The 14,350-nt window shown below is 41.7% G+C and overlaps 1 long non-coding RNA gene across 1 annotated transcript in view; it reads right to left on the bottom strand.

Moving 5' to 3' along the window:
• Positions 1-690: 690 nt before the first annotated feature.
• The window catches only part of LOC147996537 (uncharacterized), a 29,970-nt gene continuing 16,310 nt past the window's right edge, over positions 691-14,350 (bottom strand). The window contains exons 3-5 of the long non-coding RNA XR_015672555.1: positions 10,559-10,671; positions 5,271-6,769; positions 691-1,881 (exon numbers count right to left, since the gene is read on the bottom strand). This is a non-coding gene — a long non-coding RNA (uncharacterized LOC147996537). The remainder of the gene's footprint in view (positions 1,882-5,270; positions 6,770-10,558; positions 10,672-14,350) is intronic.

The raw sequence follows: 14,350 nt of genomic DNA, 5'->3' as shown, positions 1-14,350 counted from the left end.
CTACCTTTCTTTATGTAATTTCTTTCATTAATTTAAACATGCAATTTAATTTCGCTGTGTCTTACACAGGTGCTTTCAAATAAATCAATCTCGATTTTATTTTTTATTATATTTTGTTTATTAACATTTTTCTTCCTCGTCCGTAGGAGTGCTGCAACAACGAATTCACATTGGCTGAGTACCTCGAAGTTACAACAACGTATATGTGGCAGAATTACTCTCCTATTATTGACGTGAGGAAACATCAGGGATAGGGAGCGCTGGGCCATCTGCTGCATTAACTGAACTTACTGTTAGAAAAGGGCTTTGCTGCTCATTCAGAATGGTAGAACTCAGGGATAATTACTTACGTAATTCAACTTCACAGAAAAATAAGGCCCTGCTTTGAAGGAAAGTCTCATGATTGATTTACTTTCTTTTTTCTCCTTCTTCTTCTTCTTCTTCTTCTTCTTCTTCTTCTTCTTCTTCTTCTTCTTCTTCTTCTTCTTCTTCTTCTTCTTCTTTTCTTCTCCTTCTCCTCCTCCTCCTCCTCCTCCTCCTCCTCCTCCTCCTCCTCCTCTTCTTCTTCTTCTTCTTCTTCTTCTTCTTCTTCTTCTTCTTCTTCTTCTTCTTCTTCTTCTTCTTCTTTTCTTCTTCTCCTTCTCCTTCTCCTCCTCCTCCTCCTCCTCCTCCTCCTCCTCCTCCTCCTCCTTCTTCTTCTTCATCATCATCATGTTTCACCACTTATATAAATGGATAGATTTTCCATGTAAACTTTTCATTGATTTAAAACAAATTGTTTTCAAATCTACAGTTGAGGGCTAAATACTTTTCTTCCCTTCATAGAAGCCACATTGCTCAGGTATTGTAATAGAAATGAAAATAAAACTCCAGAGAATTTTAAGTATTTTTTTTTTACCGTGGCTATTGGCTACACAGCCTTTCTGGCTTTCGGACAGGAACACTTTAAATATTAAGACAATTGCTTTAATCCTTACTCTCTTCAGTTCACAAATGTCCACTGAACATAGCTCTCAAAATCACATGGTCCTGATTGAGTTTCAAAAAAGTAATCTCAAGAGTTTTCGTAATAAATTATTTTGTCAACACGGGGCTTTTAAAAGTAATGTTCCGAAATAGCCAGCAAGCAGCAATAATCAATCACTGAGAAACTTTTCTATATTCAAGCACCGAAGACATTAAAACTTAATATTGCAAAAGCAGGCCAGACCACTATCATCAACATAATCACACTCATCATTTATATAACTTATTAAATGACTCAGCACAGAAGTGCCAGCAAGGGAAGGAGCACTGGCAGGGCACGGGAGGCAGCAATTCTTTTCAGTAAATTGGTGTCGGCTCTTATGCCTATTAACCCTAAGATAGACCTACTAGACACTGAAGATAGTTGGAGAATACAAATATGTAGGATTAGTGAGGGAGAGCTCAGGGCAGATATGCGGTGATTCCTGAAATTCCTCAGAGGTTTTCTTTGTCCCTTTGAGGAGTGAGGAAGTGGAAAACAGCTCAGGCGCAGGTGAATCTACTGGCTACCCTCCATGCCCACTGTGATTGACTCGTGGCTCCTCCATGCCCATTGTGATTGACTGGTCACTCCTACTCCGTACTTTTAGACAAGACATTGTTGTCAATTGAAACTGGTGGGTCTTCTAAGCGAGGAAAAGCCCCACGATGATCGATGATCGTGCTCGTTTCCAGGTATCTGATATCAAAAGGAACAAAGTCAGATGCACTTGAAGAAGCACCAGAAGCCGCCCGTGCTCAGACCAATCGGTCTCTGCCGCATATTGCAGCCGTCCTTGGCTGCTCTCGACTTCAAGCTCAGCAATTCATTTGACTCGTGCATGGTTCGACGGGCTTCATTACCCTGGATTTGACCTAGAAAAGTATTTTTAAGCAAAAGTTAATACGGGCTTGGTAAATGGACTTGTTACAGCTGTGCCTGCTTATTTACCGTTAATCCGTCAGGATATAGATTTTGCCCCGTGAAATAAAATATGACCTGTCGTGGAACCAAATTTCATAAATGATGCTTGATCTTCAAAAAAAATTAGTTTTACTTATTCGTTCCTTTAACTTTTCTAGACAAGGTTTCTCTGTATAGCCCTGACTGTCCTGGTACTCACTCTATAGCCTAGGCTGCCCTGGAACTCAGAAATCAGCCTGCTTCTGCCTCTCAAGTGCTCAAGTTAAAGGTATGACTCACCACGTCTAGCCTAAAAATTTAGTTTTATTTTTGAAGTAATTCATCCAAAACATATGTAGTGAATATCTGCCCAATCCAGAGAACTACTAGGATCTAAGTGCTCCCTCCGCAGACTCATAGTTTACTGATTCTGTCAAAGTAAAATTATTTTTCAGTTTTAATGTTAAAGTGGAAAAACAAGCAATGTTTTTAGGTCCCTTTTCAAGTCTCCTGTTGAAGGGAGTGGCACTTTTAAAACTTTTAAATAAGCACGCGCACACACGCACACATGCATGCACAAACACAGACGCATACGTACACACACACACACACACACACACACACACACACACACACACTGGATTAAGGGCGGTAAGAAACCAGTCTGAATACTTGTGCTATGGTGACATTGGCTTTGATCTAGCTTTTCTGACTGAAGGACAGGATTACTACCAACAGAACTCTTTGCCACCAGCACATCTGCTTTTCTCATTACTTGGGAAATACTGTACAGTCCTGTAGTTCTGTGTACCGAGCAGAGCACAGACTTTTATGAAATTTAACACTATAGCAAAGTCTCTGAAATGATATTCCAAACTGTGGGGATGTACATTCTTCAGGAAAAGAAAGAAGAAAACACCCTGAGGATTTTGAACATAAGATTATTCCCAAGACAGCAATTAAGAATGATATATATAGATATCCCATTATATATATGTCATATATATATATGTCAAAAGAAAAAAGCTACTTCATAATTCTCATTTTAGACCAGATTTGAAATATATATGTCTATATACACATATACATATATATACACACATATATACATAAACATACATACATATATTCATAAACATATATACATATATACACATACATATATACATATTTCCTAGACAAAGGAGGCTGCCATCTCAGTAACATTTAAATATGAAACTTTGAAAGCATTTCACAATAATCTGACTCTTCGTCTTCATCTTAATACAGAACAAATCAAGGTTTTTAGAACATTTATGCATTTTCATCAGAATTAACCTCACCATATAGACGGCAAAAAAATTCTTAACTTCAGAGACAATTAGCCAAAAACAAAACAAAACAAACAAAACCAAAAACCAAAAAAGGGGGCTGGAGAGATGGCTCAGCGGTTAAGAGCACTGGCGGCTCTTCCAGAGGTCCTGAGTTCAAATCCCAGCAACCGCACGGTGGCTCAGAGCCGTCTGTAAAGAGATCTGGTGCCCTCCCTTGCCTGTGTAGTCATGCATGCAGACAGAATATTGTATACATAATAGATGAACCTTAAAAAATAAAAACAAAATAAACAAACCTTATGACTTCCTTTCCATATTTCTCGTTAAAGGAATATCACACCAAGCAAAATCCAACAAAATACTGCAGATAAATCATTGTTCTTATGATTATAAACACCATTTTACAATAATTTCTAGTTTGTTCTTAAAATGAGAATATTAGTTTATCCTTTTTTTCTTTGCTAAAAATGAACTATAGAATATCAGCTCCCGGAACTGTGACCGTTACCTTGAGAAGGAAGAGCGTTCATTACTTTTCCCAACTGTGTCATTAATTCTTAGGAGACATTGGCAAAATGATCGACAGCCTCTCACGTCCATGTTGGGCACACGAAAGAGCCTCTGCGCAGGCCTCCACAGTGGAAAGTAAGCCGGCGTCTGTGAGGCAAGTGGCCTATGTCTACCGTCTTTGCACTTTGCAATATGCTAGTTAATCTTACATCGTACAAGTTGCTCTACACCACGGGGTTTTGCTTTAACGTGGTGACAAAGATTAACACAGGTCTCAGCTTCAGAAAGTTGGGCGATTCTAGTGATGAGACCTTTTCAGGCTTTTACCCTGTCTATAAAACTGGGCGAGGAGAGCGTCCTTTGCTGCGTGTCTAAGTGTTCGTGTATTCGGGAGGCACTAATGTAGAAGAGCAGTTATCTGAGGAAAGTCCTCGGTGTCACCTAAGTTTTAGAACTTCTGTGAGAAGGTCCTGTAAATCTGGTTGTTGTGGTTCACTAAACAAACGGTCCAGAGTGGAAGGCAACTTTGTGGCAGTTTTTTTGAAGTTTGTACAACATTCCAGTTGGGGATTTTTTTTTTCTGCATACATATTTGCAGGTGGTAACTCAGCCTATGTTGTAACTCTTTCAGTGAGGAAGCCATTATTTTGCTAGAAAATCTAAAGTATCAAAAATGATTCAATATATCTGGTTGATATATGGAATCCACCCCTTTATCACTTTCAGCCTTTTGTTCAATGGGCACCGAATTCACAGGAAATATGTTAGCACCAGAAGCTGTTCATAGCCAGCCTCTGAATCCAGCGATGACGTCACCCCTGCGTCTGTGGCCATGGCAACTGTCGCACAACTCCTGCACATGAGATACCTGTGCGTTACCTGCACCATCTGCATCGCTTGAGTGCCTCATCACCTGCGTGACCTACATCCAGGCGGGGATGAAAGACACAGACCCTAACCCATAGCTCTCTTTTCTCTTCCTTGCTTCTTCCCCTCTTTCAATAAAGACCTCCCAAAGTGAGAACTGTGCTGGCTTGGCGTGATCTGTCCAGGAATATTCTGCTTTTCAACGAACAGCATCTACTGCATCCACCTTGAGCTGATGGTGTAAACGTGTACAGATAGTCACGCCACTCTTACACCTACTCAAGGACAAACAGGAGCAGTTGTCTCGAGCATTTCACATGTTACACACGAGGCCATTATTACACCTAGCCTCCCAGCTATGATATAACTCAGCTACACCACACCCAGAATACCAGCTGCTTCCCCTACTGACTGTGTGCTTGACAGCGAGCTCTCTCTATTCACAGCATCTCATACGTGTAGGTCTAGAAGTGTACTGTCACCATCGATGATATCGATGATGATATCGATGAAGAAAGTCTTCATCTGATCCAACCAAAGCATGTTTAACATCTTTGAGCAATTAGGTCATACTACTGAGAGTGCAAAAATCCATTGTCTTAGTTACCTATTGCTGCGTATCAAACCACCCCAACGCCTAGTAGCTAGAAATGCCAACAAACATTTATTACCTTACATGGTTTCTGTGGCTTAGGAATTTGGACCCAGCTTAGCTGAGTGACGCTGGATCAGTGTCTCTCTTGAAGTCACAGTTAAAGCCCTCTGCTGCAGCATGATGGTCCGAGAGCTGGTGTGAGGCTGGAGGCTGTCCTCTAAGACAGATCACTCACATTCACTCCAGATTAGCTCCTTACCACATAGATTTCTCAGGACTGGTTGAGGGTCTTCGAGGCCTGTGTGGCAGCTGGCTTGCCTCAGAGTAGGTGACCCAGTGGAGGAAAATGAAGAAACCACACTATCTTTTTTTGTACTAGCACTGAAAGCCACACACTACACTTTCTGTTTTCTATACGATGGGTGGTACAGGTCAGTTTTACCTACTGTGGGAGAAGACTATTTAGGAACATAAGAAGAGAGAAATATTCAGCAGTCATCTTACTCACTAACATGAGAGTTAATCCCATATCTCCAACATCACCCCTGCCACGCCCACGCCACTCCCATGTGTGAAATATCTTCTATCTTCCCAAGGCTCCCAAATGCCTCATTCCACCACCAATAGCTTCCTAAAGTCTAGTTAGAATCTTGTATGCCCACCAGGTCTAAATGTAGATGAAGCTTTGTCGGTGGGGCTTCTTGATCTGAAGACCTGAGAACTACAGATAAGACACCTCCTCCAAGTGTATAACCCAACAGTGGGGCAGATTGTAGTAACCACTGCACAATACTGGGCAATCCAGGAACCACAGAAGTTCTGGAATCGGGCTGAGCAAAGAAGAAGTTCTCTGAGCATGCTCACTCCTGGTTCCAGGAAATGATTACCTCTGCTTCCACTTTGGAGGGAACTTCTTTTCCATGACATGCCACTTGTTTTTCTAAGTCTGGTTCCTGCCTAGAGAAGTTTGTCAGTCCACAAGGTCTCCTTCTTGTCTCATCTCTGTTCCTTTCCACAAAACCTATCAGCATCCCTGACAATTGTGTCCTCATAGAAATATGACGGTATATTGTGCATTTTAGCCGATTCCATTCTCTCTCTCTCTCTCTCTCTCTCTCTCTCTCTCTCTCTCTCTCACACACACACACACACACACACACACACACACACACAGAGAGAGAGAGATAGAGAGAGAGATAGAGAGATAGAGATAGAGATAGAGAGAGAGAGAGAAAGAGAGAGAGAGAGAGAGAGATACAAAATCTTCTCTGCTTAGGGTTCCTGCAGAAATCACTATACTAGTGAAGTCCCCAACATCTGACTCCCCGTCTCTGAGGCATGACCTGAGCTCTTTTTTCTTACGAGAGTATCATACATAGTCTCATCCTCAGCTTCATTTTCGGGTCGGGATTCTCTGGCAGTCCTGCACTGGGCTTGGTCTAGAAGCCCCTTCTTTGTCTTGGCACTGTGTTCCATTTTGGAAAGTCTGGCAATTTTGAAAGTCAACAATTCTTGGGTTCTGTTGGTTTGACAATTCTTCCATCTATTTGTTTTCTTCTTACATTTCACTATGAACTGCAAAGTAAACCAAAACCAAATAAACAAAAACCAAAACCAAACAAACAAACAGAAAACCCTTCAAGACTTTAATTGGAAATCTGTTACTAACCTACCCACCCCCATTTTCCTTTTTCTTTTGCAGTTTGGGACCAGAACCCAGGACTTTGTGTATATGGGGGGGAGAAGGCAAGCCCTCTACCACTGAGCTACTCTCCCAGTCTTGCTTTTGCTCGGTTTGCCTTTGTTTCATTCTTGTCATGCCACTCAGTTCGATGTTTTGAGACAGGGTTCCATTGTATTGCTCAGACTGGCAATTCTCAGTCCACCTGGTTCAGCCATCAGAGCTCTAAGAGCACAGCACGCTCCGTGGCACTAGGATAAAACATCTGTCCTCTTGGATACAGTTTCCAGCTCCACAATACTGCAGGCAACAGAGTTCTTCAGCTGTTATCTGTAGTCACCCTGGGTATTCCTTCATGGGTAGTTCTTCGATGGCCATTCGATCAACTCAGGGGGTTTTCAAGTTTGATTAGTATTCCATTCAATCTCAGTTTCTTCAACTGGTTATTTCCAGTACCTCTCCCTGCACCTTATGGTTTGCCAGACTTACCAGGTGTGACCCACTTCCAGATATACTAATTAATTGTTAATATATAGCAAATTACCAAACTCTTCCAGATAATAAAAAGTTGCTGTCTCAGTTTCTTTGAGGTGGGAATTGGGGGAGAGTTTATTGAAGTGGTTCCACTGCACGGTCTTTTATGAAGTTGGATTGACATTGGCTGCCATTTTAACTATCTAAAAAGTGACTGTGGTGCATGTGTCCCCTTCCCATACGTTTCTCCACACAGCTGTTGCCTTAGGGTTTTCTTTGCTGTGAAGAGACACCATGACTAAGGAAAATTCTCATAGGGAAACCATTTAATTGAGCCTCCCTTACAGTTTCAGAGGTTTGTCTATTATCCTCACAGTGGGAAGAATGGCAGTTTCCAGGCAGACTTGGTGCTGGAGGAGCCAAGAGTTCTACATCTTGATCTGAAGGCAGCCATGAGGACACTTTGCTGAGTGCTGGGACTAAAATCATGCACCACACCTGGGCCAAAGCCTTTCTTTACCTTTTCACAAGATCTTTATAAGTTGTGGACTGTAGTTAATTCCAGATATAGTCAAGTTGACAACTGAGACTAGCCATCACACCTGGTAAGTTCCTGCTGGCTCTTGTCAGGCAGCCTCGGTTCCTAAATCCTACACACTTCTTCATATGGCTATCAGAGTGACCTCACAGGATGGTAGCTACTTCCTGCCCTATTGTCAGAGAGCTATTCAAAGGAAAGCTAAGCAAAGGTGTGTGTCCCACATGCCTTAACCTAGGCAGTGACACTGACCCTTCATAATTTCTTCACTATCACCTTTTCAGCTAACATGTTGGGAATTAAACTGAGGAACTTGTGCATACTAAACATGTGCTCTGCCCTAAAATACAAGTCTGTGCCACACTCTGTGTCTTCTAGCTATGCAGTAAACTCCTAATCATTGTGAGAGAAAGCTACAAAAGAAGGTCAATCATAGGAGCTGGGAATTATTGGTGCAATCATGGAAGTTAGTGGCCAAGTTCAGTAAAATCACTGATAATTTATTCTTTAGGGGCTTCTATTAATCTAGCTTTACCTCTTTTTTTGGAAGCTAAATACTGTTTACTACATTTCTTCTTGAATATGATATGTAAGCTGTTTCCTTTGTTTATATCATTTTTATCAATTATAACTGTTTATTACATATGCTTTGATTATTTTCCCAGTCTGTTTACTATTTAATTTGTAGTTACATTTCCCACAGCATTTCCTAAATCCACTCTTGGAACTCAGTGGTAAAATTAAGTATCTTTACACTAGATTTTTACACACACCTGATTTAAAAACTCAGGAATGGGGGTTGGGGATTTAGCTCAGCGGTAGAGCACTTGCCTAGCAAGCACAAGTCCCCAGCTCCGAAAAAAAGGAAAAAGAAAAAAAAACTCAGGAATGGAGAGCAGGGGTCTAGACTTGGCTCAACAGTTAAGAGCACTTGTTGCTCTTCCAGAGGACTCAGGTTCAATTCCCAGCAACCACATGGCAGCTCACAACTGTTCATTAGCTTTGCCTCTTTAAGTACTTATTTTTACTGTTTAAACTTACCTGTATTTATTAATTAATTATTTTTACTTTGTATAACTCTGTGAATTGAATCCAAGGCTTCATGCATGAAAGGCTGGTGCTCGACCACTGACACCTTCTTCAGCTGTCAATCACTAAATTCTGATCAAATTCAGTTTTACATTCCAGCCTAGTCATAGTTTTTGAATTGTATTTCTACTATGTAAACAACATTTTTGAACTTTGGATGGTTGATTAGTTTGGTAAGTAATGCAATTTATTTATTTATCTATTATTTACTTGCTTTTTAGTGTGTGTGTGTGTGTGTGTGCGTGTGTGTAGGGGTGGGTATATGCGTGTGGACACTGATACATACTTGCCACAGTACATGTGTCGAAGTCAGAAAACATTTACAGGAGTGAACCTACATTATAGTGTGTCATGTATGACACAGCTCTAACTTCTTTAGGAACTCTGAGTGTTTTTGAAAGACTGTGCTAGACTGATGAAACCCTTGAGAAGTGAGTTTTGAAAATTACGAGTTTAGATTTCTAATTTGGAAAACATAGCATGTGATTGAATCAGTAGACACCAAGTACTAGTCTCTGGCAAAATTATAAGGTAGGATAAATTCATTATTCTTTGCTCAGTAAACTTAGGGGCAGATGAAGTGTTTTTATTGTTATTCTTAGTTGTTTCCCAATGGATTTCTCCATATGACAGATTTCACAGACCTTAACTTTTCCCCGCTACTGTGGGGATTGGACCTGGGACCCTACATAGGCCAGGCAAGTGTTCCACCAGGAAGCCATAGCTACTGTGCAACAAATGCTTTTGTAAGTGCTCAAAGGGTTAATAAAATATTAATAGATTATAAATCTCCTTTTTTGTGCATGCATTGGTGTTGTGTCTGCATATGTCTGTGAGAGGTTCAGATTTTGGAGTTACAGACAGTTATGAGCTGCCATGTTGATGCTGGGAATTGAACTCTAGTCTTTTGGAAGAGCAGTCAGTGCTCTTAAACACTGAGCTATCTCTCCAGCCCCCATTCTTTAGTCTCTTAGTACGCAATTTCTCCTATCACTAAGGACACTCCCTACCCAAAGCCAGTGTTCTAATCTGGAGATCTAAAGCCTGATGCTGGGGCTGGAGAGGTGACTTTATGGTTAAGAGCACTTACTGCACACAGCCAGAATACAGCAAATACAGAGGCGAATGCCAGCAGCAAACCACTGAACTGAGAACAGGACCCCCTTTGAAGGATTCAGAGAAAGGACTGGAAGAGCTTGAAGAGGCTCGAGATCCCATATGAACATCAATGCCAAGCAACCAGAGCTTCCAGGGACTAAGCCACTACCTAAAGACTATACATGGACTGACCCTGGGCTCCAACCTCATAGGTAGCAATGAATATCTTAGTAAGAGCACCAGTGGAAGGGGAAGCCCTAGGTCCTGCCAAGACTGAACCCCCAGTGAACTAGATTGTTGTGGGGAGGGTGGCAATGGGGGGAGGATGGGGAGGGGAACACCCATAAAGAAGGGGAGGGGGAGGGATTAGGGGGATGTTTGCCGGGAAACCGGGAAAGGGAATAACACTCGAAATGTAAATAAGAAATACTCAAGTTAATAAAAAAAAAAAGAAAAGAAAAAGAAAAAGAAAAAGAGCACTTACTGCTCATTGTTGCACTCCGATTCTGTTTCCTGAATCATTATGGCTGTGGATCATCATCATCATTATCATCATCATCATCATCATCATCATCATCGGCTCCTATGCCTATGTCTCTATGGATCATAAACACGAAATACATAAACTCATGCAGGTACACATAAATAAGTACACATAAAAAATAATAAATACTTTAAATAAAATATCTTGAGAGATGGCTCGGTGGGTAAATACTCACTGCACAAGTATGAGGTCCTGAGTTCAAATCTCCAGCCCACAAAATGGCAAGATATGTAGACCCAGTACTGGGAGAGTGAGAGAGATGACGAATGGCTAGATTATGGGTGACCAGTGGTCAGTTTAGTTGACCCAGTGTCCACATTCACTGACAGGGTGGATGGGTGCTATAGGAGGAGGGAGTCATAGTCCTCAGTGGCGTAACCACTGGCAAGCTGCCCTTGATGAAGTCAATAAATCCTATCCTCACTCATGCAGAACGCCCTAATTAAATGAAGTGCCCCCACCCGCCACCTCCCCCACAAATGGCTTCAAAGTAGAAAAGGAGTTCCTGTGACAAGGTCTTGATGGGAGGAGACAATATGACAGGATCGGTGAAGGGGGAGGAGATTAAGGCACATTCCACACATATATTATGGAACTCTGAAGTGAGACAAACACAATTGAGGAAGACAGAAAACATTCACCTCTGCCCTCACGTGTACTTGCACAAATACTACCTCACACACATGAGTAAGCCACGGACACGGAAACCTCTCACCCCCTCTGTGTATGTGTGTGTGTGTGTGTGTGTGTGTGTGTGTGTGTTACAACAATCAGCAGTTACAATAGGAAGCATGTTAGACAATGTAAGAGAATTTAGAAAACGTTTGTTGTTCACACCTTGGTTCATGTTCGACTATAAAAAGGTGTAGATTTTTCTGACGTGGTTGAGAAATAAATAAAAAAAGATATGCAAAGTATCTGCCAGTTTACATTTGATAGCTCCTGGGTGGACATATCAATGGTGGCTTCTTAACCTGGAAAATTTGGGCTTCGAGAAGTTGGAATTCCAAAGCTATTTCTTCCCATCGTGTTTTCCGTGCAGGATTCTCTCTCTTGAGCACCCAACTTCAAGTGAATCGTCTCTGCTAATGACCTCACCATCTACCCAGTCGCTCACATGAGCTAAGGAAGCTGAAGCCCCCCGTGTGCCACCTCTCGAGGCCGGCTTCCCCAAGACTTCTTTTAGTTCCATTTTCTCTTTTCCACGTGAGCCCAGTTTAAATTACCGAGCTTACCTCTCCCAGCAGGTGATGCAGTCACATACCCTCACCACATTAACACACACAACCAATGCTCACACGCCGTCCAGGGACCTCAACCCCAACTCCTCGGCAGTTCCGTGATGAACTGCCGATGGAGTTTAGATTTCAGTGCCTGCCACGGTTTAGCCACAATTTCGCTTTCCAAGTTCATCTTCCACGTCCTCCCCACACCATATTATTTCTGGTTCACCGAATTCCTCCCACACACCATCGAGCTGCTCTTTCGCATTTTTCTCCCTCTTCTCCAAGTTTTCCCCCTCCATTGTTTGTTAAAATCCTACTGGACTCTCAGTGGAAAAATCAGAAGGACTCGAAAGCAGTCTTTTCCACTGAAAGCACTGTTTTTTGTTTGTTTCATTGGTTGGTTGGTTGGTTGGTTTTGCTTTTGCTTTTCCCTCCCTTGAAAGTCTGTGGTATTATGTACCATGTTGTATCTGAGTTTCAGTCACCTGACTGTACAGTTTCTCTTGTCTATTTCAGGCATCTCAGGACTCAGGTTACACCATGGCATGTACAGCAGTCAGCACGTCTGCCTTACAAAAAGGTCCTTAGTGCGTTATGGAATGGAACGAACTAAGACTTACCTCTTGGTTTGGGGTGGTGGGTAGTAGTGGAGGATTGTGTGTGGTTAAGAGGAAACCCTATGGAGTGCAACAACCAGAGAGTTAAATTAAACTTTACTAGTTCCTACATGGATTATCTCGAGTAAATCAGTTCATCTTTTGCCACCTCGAACTCCTCATCTGCAAAATGAGTATGCCTGTCTCATAACCTGTTCTCATAATTAAATGGAATGCCCTCTATAAAACCCTCCCTCTGCCAAGTGTCCTGCTACACGCTAGTAATTCCAGCACTCAGGAGGTGCAGACAGGAGAACTGAGAGTTCAAGACCAGCCTGGGTTACACAGTGAGACTCTGTTTTAAAATAAATTAAGCTAAGAAGTAATTATTATCTTCCTTTCGTCTATTAGGCCTAGCAGAAGCTTGTGACAGCTTTCAATATATTTGTTATAAGATAACAATTAATTAGAAATAAATTTATTCCTTTAATCTCAGCACTCAGCAGACAAAGGGAGGAGGATTTCTGAGCTCAAGTCCAGCCTGTTCTACAAAGTAAGTTCTGAGACAGCCTGGACTACACAGAGAAAAGCCTTATATAAAAAAAAATTATAAAAGAAAATGAATTATTTAAAAATAAGAGTAAACATGAAGTTTGAGTTGTGGAACAACTAAGAAAATATTGGAATTATATGGGGAAAAGGATAAAGACAGAAAAACAAAGTGAAGAATCGAGGTTTTTTTAAAATTTCTTTTTATATTTATTTAGTTTATTTTTAATGTATTGAGTGGTTTTGCCTACACGTATAAGGTGTGCTATCTGTGCCTGGTCCCTTTAGAGATCAGAAGGGGGCATCAGATCCTCTGAGGCTGGAGTTATAGATGACTGTGAACCTTATGTAGGTGCTGGGAACCAAACCCAGGCCCTCTGTGAAAGTAACAGGAGCTCTTAAGGACCGAGCCCAAGCCCGAAGATTTTTTTTTTAAGTAAGCATGAAGAAATTTAATCTTTTTGTTTGTTTTGAGCTCCGTTTGGTGGTACATGCCTGAAATCCTAGCCTATGTGAGGCACAAGCAGGGGCTTCGGGAATTTAAGACCAGCTGCAGCCACCTCCGTAGTTCAAGGCTAAATATGAAACCCCGTTTCATGAAACTAAAAATAGGGGCTAGAGTGCCCTGGTAGAGCTCAGGGGAGGTTTGCAGGATTCTGTTCTTTTCTTCTACCAGGTAGGTCCCTGGACTCAGGCTCCATCCTAAATACCGTTACCCTCTGAGCCCTATTGCCATCCCTAACTTCTAATTTTTTTATATACGTTAATAGCACAGTCTTAACTGAAGACTATGATGAAAATTCCCTGCATTGTTCTAATGGGAACCACCCAGTGATCTGCTGTTGTTCCTAAGAGTTCGTATCTTGACCTAGAAATGAAGATGTTTAGATACTGCGGGCTACGGGAAGTCTAGAGCTCAGCCACAGGACAAAGGTTGTGCTGGACCACCCACATCGAAAGTGAGCCTTCGGTGGCCTTCCTTGCCAGCGTCTGTATTGTCTCCAGTGGGTATGTCAGGGGTGGTGACCATTTGCCTTTAGAAATACTCAGGGGAGAAAGACACCTGAGGAATTACTGGACAAACACTATTTGTTTCAAAGCAATAACTAAAGCTGGAATTAATGCTTTCAACATGGTTGTGCTCCCAAACATAGGCCCGTGTGTACAGGTTTGGGTTGGTTTGTATCAGTCTGCCTCTTTGGAGGACGAAAATTTCCCATGAGGAGAGCTAGAGTTTCAGGGCACGTCACGCTATTTAGTTATAGTTAATTTAGAGTTCGCGTTCATTTTTTAAAAAAAAAAAATAACCTTTCCCCAAAATGTCTTTAGAACCAAGTCCCCCAAGCTGTAGCATTGCACAG

The sequence above is a fragment of the Rattus norvegicus genome, chromosome 2, assembly GCF_021556685.1.
Source record: "Rattus norvegicus strain SHRSP/BbbUtx chromosome 2, alternate assembly SHRSP_T2T, whole genome shotgun sequence".
NCBI classification, from domain to species: domain Eukaryota; kingdom Metazoa; phylum Chordata; class Mammalia; order Rodentia; family Muridae; genus Rattus; species Rattus norvegicus.
Note: the sequence above shows the minus strand (reverse complement) of the source record. Positions and strands in the feature narration are given on the sequence as shown.